General features: G+C 43.1%; 1 protein-coding gene across 36 annotated transcripts in view; it reads right to left on the bottom strand.

The window, feature by feature from the left end:
* The window catches only part of nrxn1a (neurexin 1a), a 2,579,010-nt gene that overhangs the window by 328,282 nt on the left and 2,237,170 nt on the right, over positions 1–13,558 (bottom strand). The window lies entirely within an intron of this gene.

Here is a 13,558-nt window from a genome sequence, read left to right as displayed (position 1 = left end):
AGATGAAAAGCTTCCACATGTGCTCAGTACTACCAAACGACAACTTGTTTTTTATTTGTTCATGGGATGTGGGCATTGCTGACTAGGCCAGCACTTATTGCATATCCCGAATTGCCCTTAAGAAGGTGATGGTGAGCTGCTTTGTTAAACCGTTGCAACTTACTTCCAGGAGGAGAGAGTGTACAACTCCAGGCAGAGGCAGAAAACCAGAGAGGCTATTCCACCTTGAGCACCATTCCTGCCCACTGGGTCCATGGTGAAGGGAGCTTTGCTTCAGGAGGCTACAGATGGAAGTGAGGACCTGCCATTAAAGTCTGAATCTCCTGAGGCACTGATACTCACACATGTTGGGAAAGCTGATCCTTTACCTGTGGACCATGTGTCAGGACAGGTCATCTCCTTGGAATTGGATCTCTGGGTCCATACCCTTGGCTCTGTGGCAAGTGGCTGAGCAGAAGTCAACTGGTGCTGCAACTGGTGCTGCTCCTCCTGCTCCTGGTATTGGTGCTCCTCTTGTTCCTCGCCAGGAGTCAAGGGAAAGCTGCATACGGCATTCTCATGCTTGGTGAAGATTGCCAGCAGGGAAAGTCAGATCAAGGTGAGTTAAGTCCAAGACAGGTGCAATGATTTCCAAAAAGTTGCAAATCACCTACAAAGCACTCAGAACAAGTGTTGTGAGCATAAATCTTTCACCTAGGCAGTCCAGATTCTGGCTTGGAGCCTTTCATTTCATTGAACAAGGGTTCCCAAGAACAATGTATTCGCAACTTGTTGATCCTGTAAAGTTCTGCACAGCACGGAATCTGTGAGTTTGTTGTTTAGGCTAGAATACTGGGTTAAATTCACAATTAATTGTGATTAAATGTAAATACTGAAATTACTTACCCGACAATTCCAGGCCAGATTCCCGCTTGCCTCCAAACACACACAAATTAAACCCAGGGGTGGATTAGATGATGTTGGCTTGACAGCACTTTCCAGGATCTCACCCCATACCCTCGTCCACATCCAAACCCATCCCCTCGTCAGCCACAACATACCTACAACATTGCTGATAAATAGCAATGTCAAAGCTAACCAACGGCTTTGTTTCTAAGTCAGTTGGTGTTTGAATAGTTATGTGATGAATGGTTACTGCACCTTTAATGTAATGATCACTTTAAGACTGGGTTTGGAACCCTGGGGGACTCCGCCTCTGGCTCCACCCCCCAGGGAGCCATATATAAGGTAATGTCCAGTGGGCAGTGTGCAGTGAGCACACTTCTCGGTAGCTGACTGGTTCTCTGCTAATTAAAGCCGTTGTATTACCAATCATCTCTCCTGAGTTGTAATTGAGGGTATCTCAAGTTCCAGCAGCATTAATGTATTCCACTCTGAGCCAGCAGGATGACCAGAAGCAAGTATTCCAGTTATCCATCTTACTTGGAAGTCAACTTCATTCAGTAGAACATGTTAAACTGACAATAAATATTAGGTAAGACTTGTACAATAACCAGAGTGGGAAAAAATGATTTAAGTAGTGAATATACTTGTAATTGATGAGGCAAAAAAAATAAGAGTAAAGATGTAGGCAAGCAGATTTATTTTATGGTTCTCGCTACAGGTCACAATAATTAAATGCTACCATTTACCAGTAGTGCACAGACCAGTTGAACAATGGCGTGATCCTCTTAAGCATGCATCCAGCAATTGTCAATACAAATATGAAGAAATGTTACCGATACAAACTGTCACAATGAGATAAACAGCTGCATTGTGCTTTGATATCATTCTGAAACGAAGCCTGTGCATGTGTGACCGTCTATCATTAGTATGAAGGTACAACTGCTCCACTTTTTCTTACTTCCTTTCATGGGTTATATATGCTATACAAAGGTTCCTGCCTGAGAAGGCAGGTAGGAAGCCTGTTCCATAAGACCATAAGACATAGAAGCAAAATTAGGCCACTCGGTCAATCAAGTCTGCTCCGCCATTCAATCATGGCTGATATTTTTTTCATCTCCATTCCCCTGCTTTCTCCCCATAACCCCTGGTCCCATTATTGATCAAAAAACTATCGATCTCTGTCTTGAAGACACTCAGTGATTTGACCCCCACAGCCTTCTGCGGCAAAGAGCTCCACAGATTCACCATCCTCTGGCTGAAGAAATTCCTCCTCATCTCTGTTTTAAAGGATTGTCCCTTTAGTCTGAGATTGTTGCCTCTGCTTCTAGTTTTTCCTACTAGTGGAAACATCCTCGCCATGTCCACTCTATCAAGGCCACGCAATATCTTATAAGTTTCAATAAGATCCCCCCTCATTCTTCTGAACTCCATTGAGTACAGACCCAGAATCATCAACCGTTCCTCATGCGACAAGCTCTTCATTCCAGGGATCATTCTAGTGAACATCCTCTGGACCGTTTCCAAGGCCAGCACATCCTTCCTTAGATGCAGGGCCCAAAACTGCTCACAATACTCCAAATGGGGTCTGACCAGGGCCTTACATAGCCTCAGAAGTACATCACTGGTCTTGTATTCTAGCCCTCTCAACATGAATGCTGGCATTGCATTTGCCTTCTTCACTGCCGACTGAACCTGTACATTAGCCTTAAGAGAATCGTGAACAAGGACTCCCAAGTCCCTTTGTGCTTCTGATTTGCTAAGCATCTTCCCATTTAGAAAATAGTTTATGCCTCCATTTCTACTTCCAAAGAGCATAACCTCACACTTTTCCACATTGTATTCCATCTTCCACTTCTTTGCCCACTCCTCTAGCCTGTCCAAGTCCTTCTGCAGCCGGCCTGCTTCCTCAATACTACCTGTCCCTCTACAGATCTTTGTATCATCTGCAAACTTAGCAACAGTGCCTTCAGTTCCTTCCTCCAGATCATTAGTGTATATTGTGAAAAGTTGTGGCCCCAGTACCGACCCCTGAGGTACACCACTAGTCACCGGCTGCCATCCTGAAAATGGCCCCTTTTACCCCACTCTCTGCCTTCTGCCAATCAGCCAATCCTCTATCCATGCCAGGATCTTACCCTAAACACCACGGGCTATTAACTATTTAACAGTCTCCTGTGCAGCGCCTTGTCAAAGGTCTTCTGGAAATATAAATAAATCACGTCCACTGGTTCTCCTTTGTCTAACTCCCTTGTTACCTCCTCAAAGAACTCTAACAGCTTTGTCAGACATGACCTCCCTTTGACAAACCGTGCTGACTCAGTCCTATTTTACCATGAACTTCCAAGTACTTCACGATCTCATCTTTATTGACAGACTCTAAAATGTTACCAATGACCGAAATCAGGCTAACCGGCCTATAATTTCCCGTCTTCTGCCTGCCTCCCTTCTTAAACAGGGGTGTTACATTCACCACTTTCCAGTCTTCTGGGACCCTTCCTGCCTCCAATGATTCCTGAAAGATCATCAACAATGCCGCCACAATCTCCTGAGCTATCTCTTTCCGCACCCTGGGGTGCAGTCCATCTGGTCCAGATGATTTATCCACCTTCAGACCTTTCAGTTTCCCCAGAATCTTCTCCTTAGTAATGGTCACTGCACTCACCTCTGCCCCCCGGTTCTCCTGGAGCTCTGGTATCCCACTGGTCTTCCACCAGTTCATCTGCCATTTCTTTGTTTCCTATTATTACTTCTCCAGCCACATTTTCCAGTGGTCCAATGTCTATTTTTGCCTCTCTCTTACCTTTTATATACTGAAAAAAAGTGCTTATCTTCCTTTATATTACTAGCTAGCTTGCACTCATACTTCATCTTCTCCCCCCTTATTGCTTTTTTAGTTTGTCCTCTGCTCGCTTTTAAAGGCTTCCCAATCCTTTGGCTTCCCATTAATGCTCGCCACTCTGTATGCTTTTTCTTTAGCTTTTATGTTGTCCTTGACTTCCCTCGTCAACCATGGATGCCTTGTCCTCCTCTTAGCATGGTTCCTCCTCCTTGGGATGAATTTCTGTTGTGCCTCCCGAATAACCCCCCAAAACTCCTGCCATTGCTGTTCCACTGTATTCCCTGCTGGGCTCCTTTTCCAATCAACTCTGGCCAGCTCCTCCCTCATGTCTTTGTAGTTACCCTTATTTAATTGTAATACCGTTACATCTGATTTCAGCTTCTCCCTCTCAAACTGCAGGGTAAATTCTATCATATTGTGGTCACTGCTCCCTAAGGGTTCCTTCACCTTAAGTTCCCTAATCAAGTCTGCCTCATTACACATCACCAAATCCAGAATTTCCTGTTCCCGAGTAGGCTCTGTCGCAAGCTGCTCCAAAAGAAATCCCTAGACATTCCACAAATTCCTTTTCTTGGGATCCACTACCAACCTTATTTTCCCAGTCCACCTGCATATTGAAGTCCCCTATGATTTTTGTAATATTGACTTTTTTACATCCCTTTTCTATCTCCTGATTTATTTTCTGCCCCACATCCTGACTACTGCTCTGAGGCCTGTACATAACGCCCCTCAGGGTCTTTTTACCTTTACGATTCCTCAACTCTACCCACAGAGATTCTATGCCTTCTGATCCTGTATCGCTCCTTGCTATCGATTTAACTTCATTCCTTACTCACAATGCAACCCCGCCCTCTTTGCCCATCTGCCTGTCCTTTCGATAGGACTCATATCCTTGGATATTTACACCCCAGCCCTGATCCTCTTTCAGTCACATCTCTGTGATGCCCATATCACCATACCGGCCAATTTCAATGTGCACAACAAGCTCTGATGTGGAGATGCCGGCGTTGGACTGGGTTGAGCACAGTAAGAAGTCCAGGTTAAAGTTCAACAGGTTTGTTTCGAATCACTAGCTTTCGGAGCACTGCTCTTTCCTCAGGTGAATGAAGAGGTGGGTTCCAGAAACATATATATATAGACAAAGTCAAAGATGCAATACAATACTTTGAATGCGAGTCTTTGCAGGTAATTAAGCCTTTACAGATCCAGGGAGAGGGCTAATCACAGGTTAAAGAGGTGTGAATTGTCTCAAGCCAGGACAGTTGGTAGGATTTTGCAAGCCCAAGCCAGATGGTAGGGGTGAATGTAATGCAACATGAATCCAAGGTCCCGTTTGAGGCCGTACTCATGTGTGCGGAACTTGGCTATAAGTTTCTGCTCGGCGATTCTGCGTTGTCGTGCGTCCTGAAGGCCGCCTCGGAGAACGCTTACCCTAAGATCAGAGGCTGAATGCCCTTGACTGAAGGGTGTTCATCCTCTGATCTTTGGGTGAGCGTTCTCCAAGGCGGCCTTCAGGACGCACGACAACGCAGAATCGCCGAGCAGAAACGACCTTGGATTCATGTCGCATTACATTCACCCCCCACCATCTGGCCTTGCGAAATCCTACCAACTGTCCTGGCTTGAGACAATTCACACCTCTTTAACCTGGGATTACCCCACTCTCTGGATCTGTAAAGACTTAATTACCTGCAAAGACTCGCATTCAAAGTACCGTATTGCATCTTTGACTTTGGCTATATAAATGTTTCTGGAACCAACCTCTTCATTCACCTGAGGAAAGAGCAGTGCTCCGAAAGCTAGTGATTCGAAAGAAACCTGTTGAACTTTAACCTGGTGTTGTAAGACTTCTTACTGCACAACAAGCTCATTTACCTAGTTCCATATACTGCGCGCATTTAGGTACAACACCCTCAATTCTGCATTGACCCTTTTCACACTTGTCACCTTTTTTGCTCTGCCTAAGGATGATGTTGTTCTTTTATTTTGTTTCTCTAGTTCCCCTTCAATTATTACACCTTCTCAGCTCATATTCTGATTCGCAACCCCCTGCCATACTAGTTTAAATCCTCCCTGGTCTCTTCCATCCTGATTGGCCTATAGCGGCTTCCTGATTGCTGCAGCTCAGATTCAAAATTATTATGCTTTTGTTTAAATCCCTCTATGGCTTCAGTCCTTTATTTTTCTGGAACTTCAGCCAGTCCTACAAGATATCAACCATATTGTCTGTTTCTTAGAAGTCAACCTTTTGTGCATCATCTATCCTTTTGGCCCAATGTTGGTGACCGTGTCTTCAACCACCTAGATCCCACTTTAAGGCACTCCTCCTCTCAAAACTGAGAGTGCACAAAGCAGCCAAGCTAGAGAGCTTTAACAGTGCCACTTGTAAATGCTACCCTAAAGGGAAGTAAATCATTTTTATTCACCAGCATGACATACCAGAAGGAGCAACAGTATTGCGTCTGCCTCCACATTCCCTCCAAAACATTCAGGTTTGATATTGGCATCCCCGAAAAATGTTTTTTATCTTCTTTGCAATTGTCACCCTGCCTCTTGGGAGGCTAATGACATTCCAGCATGTGGTCATATCTTATTGATGCAGGAGGTCTAATTTTGTGCAGACAATTCTGAGGTGGCAGCTCCTGTTTGTCACTGTGCTCCCGCCCAAAGTCTGACGCAAATTAATTTCTCGGGAGGATCCTTTTGATATGGAACACTTAAGTAATGCACTAAGTTATCACAAAGTACTGAAACAATTGCTATTTTTTCAGAGTAATTAAATCCATCCTGGAGATTATTATTTGTACTGTTAGCGGACAAACACCTTATACATTCATCTGTTATTTTAAGCATCGTAATGCCCCTCTGAAGGACAAAGGAATGTCATGATATGTCCTCCAACATCACCACCAATATCTCCAGGTTTATATGTAATTTAACCTCTTTTCAGTACGTTGAATCATGTCAGCCCTGACATTCCACATAACTTTGACATGTTTCCTGCCCTAAATCTTTTCAGCCTCCAACATTGTTTCATTGAAAGTTCCGTTGGTTTCTTTCAGTGTTTCAGTGGGTAACCAGTGGATCTCCTGTGAAATCTCAAGGTCAAAGTCAATTTGCATGAAACATAGGTCAATCTGTGTTGAGGGGGAGAAACTCTTAATGTGTGGACCTAGAGGATAGCCCACACATAAAGATTGGGCAATGAATAATATGTTTTTCAGACTCAAATACCAATAGTCTGACTACAGAAATAAAAGTTAATTTTGAGGATATTTGTTTCCATGGCAGCTGAATAACCAAAGGTAAAATATAAAGAACAGAAAATTGACATTTCTTCCTGGTCCCCAAAGGTAACCAAGCCAAAAAAATGACACCAGTCCAACATTACATTCTACATTATTCATCCCTGACTGGTTGCAATCCACAGATGACATTTCCACAGTCTCAACAGAACAGAAATCAAAGTGTTCCACAGGGTATTTGATCACTCTGTGCCTGTACTTATCCTGATAACCTTCAATCCTGTTCTTCCGCAGAAATCTTGCAAGCTATAATTTTAAAGGAGCTAATTGACACATCATTAGCTACTTTTGAAGAAAATCTGCTTCTCGTACCTAATAATCTATAGGCGTTTATCCAGGCTTACTTGAGCCTCACCAATTTTGTATGTTGACCCTGTCCTCTGTATATCTACACAGTGAAACCCCAGAAACCATTTAGCTAAAAGAAAAAAAAGACATTGTTAAACTAAAAATATGAAACTGCAAAAGGAAATGCTGGAAATACATAGCAGTTATTCATTTTTCCTTTTTTATGCCCTATTTTTGCTGCATTCCATATCTTAAGCATTGTAGCCTTGCTAGACATAGCCATTATTTGCCATCAACTACCAAAATAAAACTCATGACATATGAGAAAGATACAATACCTTAGCTGAATTTCGTGGTGGTGTGGCATTCCCGCTAATAAACCATGAAGCGAGGTGGGGAGTGGGGGGAGTGGGGGAGGCGGTGGGGGGGAGGGGGGGGGGTGCTGGTCAGATGTGTGAATGGGGTTGAGCCTGTTCTGATGAAGAATCATTGACCTGAAACATCAACTGTTTCTCTGTACAAATCCCAATCTTCAGAGGATTTCCAGCATTTTTGGATTTTATTTCAGATTTCCAGGATCAGAATTTTGCTTCTGATGACATATATATGTAACATATATAGCAACTCATCAAGGCCCCTTCAACAGTACTTTCCAACTCTGAGATTTCAACCACCTTAGAAGGACAAGGGCAGCAAATGCATGGGAACACCCCACCACCTCAGGTTCCTCTCCAAATGAAACACAATCCTGACTTGGAGCTATATTGCCATTCCCTCACCATCGCTGGGTCAATATCCTGGAGCTGCTTGTGGGTGTACCTACACCACAGATACTGCTGCTGTTCAAAAAGTTGTCTCATCGCCACCCTCTCAAGGGCAATTCGGGATGGGCAATAAATGCTGGCCTTGCCAGTGGCACCCACATCCCGTGAATGAATGAATAAAAATTGTACATGATAATGGTGAAGCAGGTACTTGCTTTGTTAATTATATAATACAGTTTTAAAACAAAAAGGTAATCTTTATGCTCAACTTCAATTTGTTAATTCTACGTTATTGGAGGATACAATAATATTAATAGAGAGGCAGAAATAAAAACAAAATGCTGCTGAAATTATTGATAATTTTATTTTGGATTTTGACGGTGACTAACTAATCAGAAGGCAAAAGCACATTAACCTTGTCATCGAGATTTTTTTATATCCATTATATGACCCTACATTCTGCGATTATGAAATATTTGAATTGAATAATTTGTTTTGTCGAAGGCTGAACATTTCGATTAACTATTAACATTATTCAATTGTGCAGCCTTCTGCATTTTCTCACTCGCTTTTATAAATAGATAGAATGCAAAAGCCTGTCCTACACACTAAACACACTTTTGCACTGTCTACCAACTTGAACACCAAATTGTTATACTGTTGCAGTAACAAACAAGGGACCTAAACTGAAATTCCGTGCAGTGTAAAGAGTAAAAAATGTAAGTAGGATCCTCATTAGTAACAGAATGCTTCAGACTAAGACAGCTCCATTAGTTTTATCTTTCAAATATACTTAGGGAATTTGCTGCAGTTGTAGAGGCCATGTGACATGGAATTAAAGTTATGAACTACATTCCACATTTCTGATATTCCATATCATGAGTAACTCAAAAATAATTTTAATTACTGAGATTGTAATATTGTGTCTGTATTAAGTATGAGTATGGAAAAGTGCAACTTGCAAAACACATTTCACGAGTGAAAGGGATTCAGGACTTTGCCACTTGTCAAACATGAAGTCTTCACCAATTATGCAGTGAACCTGGATTTCTGCAATATTCCAATGAGACTCGGCAACACATTTATTGACAAGTGAAATCAGAAAACCTTAGAACAAAGTTCAACATTTTAACCAGATGTTTGAAATTCAGGAAAATCAATCGAATTCTTGACAACATGAAAACATACATCCAACTACCTTTTGTCTAAATGATTGGCAAATCAGGAAAAATGTTTGCAGGAATATGTTCTCCTCTCTACTTCTCAAAAAGATAATTAAAAAGTGGCAAATGACTTTCCCCGGCAGCTCTCTGTCTGGATGTACGTGTAAAGGTGAAAATTGCCATAGTCCCAGATGTCCATAGGCTGCTTCCCCCTTTGAGGGGGAGAGCTGACTGGTGGTGGCTTAACCTGAGGACCATCGCACCTCAGGCAAGAGGCAAGGTTGAGGAGGCGGGCCATCACGAACAGCCTCAGCTGGAACGCGAGTTGAACCCATACTGTTGGCCTCGCTCCACATCACAAACCAGCAGTCCAGCCAACTGAGTTGATCACGGAATTGACGGGAGGTTCTAAGCCTAAACATTTCGGCTTTGCACTAGGCGCAAGAGGAAAATTGCTTGAGGTGAACAACAGCCTATTCCAATTCCTAAATCTATAAACAAAGAAGTTTTCCATTCAGCAAGCCTCCCGACGCACAATATCCCTGATGCTCGAAATGCTGCAAATCTTCAGCGACAGGTGAGTGAGCTGGAGTCCATCTTTACTATCCAACATTGAGCTGGTGGTGACAAGCCAACCCTCGGTGCCAGGGTGAAGAACATGGAAGGCATGTAGTGGCACAAACACAGGGTGCAAAACAATGACGGTAAAACCAAAATAAGAATTATAAGAATGAAAAATACATATAAAACAAAAAATCCAAATCCCAAATGAATTAATGGTGGTGGATAACTCACGTATGACAGGTATAATAAATAAATGATCCACGGTGAATTATGTGGTGGTGAGAAGTAGCAACACAAATCAAATGATGATATATGTGGTAAGGTTTTCGGACAGCAACTAACCAAAATGGTGCTCAGCTTCAAAAAGAGTTAAGTGCTGCCAATTTCCAGCTGACCACTTCAATATCACTCGAGCATGAAGGGGTGATTGGAAAGCACTTAACTCTCTTTGAAGTGATTGATGTTTATAAACATTGTGGTTAGAGCACTTCAGAGTTACTCAACCGTGAAGATGAATGAAGCAAAAGCTGACAGCTGTATATCCGCAGAAGCTGCCAATCACAGCCTAGTAAGGGAAATGAATGAACGGCTTGCAGTTCAAGGATCTGAGGGGTTTAAACACAGCTGACTGGTTTCTCTTTCCAGAAATTGACACTTGATGTTTCCTGTGTCTGAGCCAGCAGGTGTATTGCCCAGATGAGTGTTACAACAGTAGGTTTTTCACAGCCTCTCTCTGGACTGCTTTCTCGCTTCCAGAAAGGGCCCTCTTTTCTGAGGGGCTGCATGACAGGGGTCTCTTTTCTGGGTGGCTTCCTGACAAGGTCTCTTTTTGGGAGGTCTATGAGAGTTCTCCTTATTTCATGGGTCTCCAGGAGGTCTCTTTATTTCGGGGTCTCTGGAGGTCTCTTTATTTAGTGGGTCACTGGGGAGGTCTGTTTATTCAAGGGGTCTCTGGGGTGCCGTATAGGGGATCTGGTAGGAGTGGAATGAGCAGGTCTTGCATTGTAGAGGGGAGCGTGGCCCTATGATAGACTTTGGGGATAACTCTCTTAAGGATTTAACCCCTTGGCCCACCGCTTTGTCCATACCTGTAGTAATTCTTGTCCAAGTGATTCCCGGCCCAGAGGACTGGAGAATCACGCGGGCCTAGAGAATATGGTGCCTGGCCCCACTAAGTGGATGCAAATGGGTCATGCTTGTTAGGTTGATTGGACATTCTGAATTCTCCCTCAGTGTACCCAAACAGGCGCCGTACTGTGGCGATTTGGGGATTTTCACAGTAACTTCATTGCAGGGTTAATGTAAGCCTACTTGTGACACTAATAAAGATTATTATTATTAAAGACCCATTTGTCCCCTCCTGCTGGCGTGCGGGCACAAACCCGAATCCCGACATCAGCGGAGACCGGAGCATCGGGAATGGATCGGCGCCCACTGGATACTCTGCCGCATCGGGAACTCTAACAGTGGCGGCGGTAGAGAATCTAGCCCAATATCTGCCTTGTTCACTCAATACAATAAATGAAACTGATGCAGAGATTACGTTCCCAAATGGTTTTTGCTTCACATGGAATTATGTTAATGAGAGTCTCTCTTGAGTGAGTATTAATTCTCTCCTTAATTATTAGGTTATTGTCAAGTGATAAAAATCATAACTAAAGACAGAATAAACAAAGCCACAAGTACATAATATTCCTAATCCACCTCTCCATCTTGAAAGTCACTTAGCATAGTTAACATTTGAATAACTATTGACCAAAATGGGTAAATTTTCTGGAATTTTCTTTTCCATTAGCACTCCAAGCAACGCTCTAAGAAAATGCTTTTCTCTGTAAAAGACGAGTTAAATCTACATTAAAATTGATGAGTATGAACTCTTACATCCCTGACAGCATCTGATCAGCTAGGATCAGGAGCTGCCGAAGAAGAGAGTCGGAGTTGGTTGGGAAGAAAGAGGGGACAGAAAATTTGACAGGCTTCTTAGCGAAAGTCAGGAGAATAATTGGCTCAACAGTGAAGGGCTACAGTGTCAGTGAGTTAGAGAGATGCTCCTTGCAAAGTACAAGGTTGTTTTTATGTATTTTCTGATCACAGTGGCGTGAAATTGGGACCTGGAACAAGGGTGTGGAGATCAGACTGGCTAAAAACAAATTACATTGCTTCACTGGTATCATATTGGGGATTTGTGAGGTCAGTCACAGTCACAAACCTGCAACATTGAATATAGTAACTTCAACTGATGTGATTCTGTCATGCAGCATGTTTGCTATTTATTCACCGTGTGATGTGATATCATCTAAGTTAAATCCGACTATACCATCTATTCTGACAAAGTGGATATTCAGGGCAGGGATTCTCCGTTGTGAGTCTGCCTCTCCACCGCTGCATTGAAGACAGAGACGGTGGCGCTCAGCTGAATCTCCATTCACTGCAATGGGAATGCAGAATCCCGCTGGCGTGAAGGAACGGAGAATCAAAGTCTCAATGGCAGTAATGGTCGTCTTTCCATTCCATCTGCTCTTCATTCTGTCCATATTGGTTCTTGAAATAATTATTACAGATTTTGGAAATGAAATATGCTAATGTTCTCAGGGAGAAGTAGATTAACATATAGTTAAAATAATAAAGTGCAGAAAAAAATCCAATTTAAGCTTTTCATTTCTAATCAACATAAGATCATAAAGCACTTTGTTCAAACCCATTAGCCAAATTATGTAACCACGGTAGGCATGAATATCTCAAAGTTGGAATTTTTCTTTTAAATCATTTATGGATGTGGTCATTGCCGGCTAGGCCAGCATTAATTGCCTATCCTAGCTGCCCTTCAGAAGGTGATGGTGAGCTTCCTTCTTGAACCGCTGCAGTTCCTGAGGTGTATATTTAATTGTTCTCCCCTACTTACCATTGCATTTGATTAACAATATCATAAAGTTTCTTACCATTTTAACATGAGCTTCATAGTGTAGTATAAAGGGTTAACAGAATGTTTATGCAAATATATGGTGTGGATGATGATGTGTTACTGACATCAGTCAGCCATGGGTTAGATTCTTGAGGGAGAGGTGGAAACACCATGCTCAGGAACAACATGCCTGCTCTGTAACCACTTGGCCCATCGCGAGGTCCAGCACGTCAGGGCCACGATTGGAGAGACCATCTGAGTCCCCGCACTGTAAATCAGCCCCGACCCCCCTGCCTCCCCGCACCTCCAAGCAGCCCCCAATCCCCGGATTGCCTGGGTGCACCCCCACCCAAGTATGGGGGTGACCTGACCCGCTCTGACCTGACCACCTGTAAAAGGGGGACACCCACAGGGACCCACATAATGGAGGATCCCTCAGGGACCTTCTAATAGCCCCCCCCCGCCCCCAGCCGTGGACTTTAAGACCATTCTCAAAGCCTTTGACACTAATTTTAGCCAGAAACAAATTTAGTCATAGAATGAACATGTTTTAATTAAAAATTGCAATGACCTGGGGAAGCAATTGAATTATTTCTCACCGACCTATATTGCCCTACATGTTCTTGCAGATGCGGGATGCTAAAGGATGAGCTGATCCATGATAGCATAGTCATGGGTGTGTCTGAGATGAAAAACTCTCCAACTTTCTGTGGACCAAAAATGACCTTAGTTCAGATCAAGCGGGCCAGTGTAAGAGGTAGGCCAACTTAGAGAATTTGACCCGGTTATAGTGCACACGGAGGCTTCACACAACTCCATTGACAGTGTAGGGCCACGGACATTGGCCC

This window comes from Scyliorhinus torazame, chromosome 1, assembly GCF_047496885.1.
Source record: "Scyliorhinus torazame isolate Kashiwa2021f chromosome 1, sScyTor2.1, whole genome shotgun sequence".
NCBI classification, from domain to species: Eukaryota; Metazoa; Chordata; class Chondrichthyes; order Carcharhiniformes; family Scyliorhinidae; genus Scyliorhinus; species Scyliorhinus torazame.
This window is presented reverse-complemented; position numbering and strand designations above follow the sequence as displayed.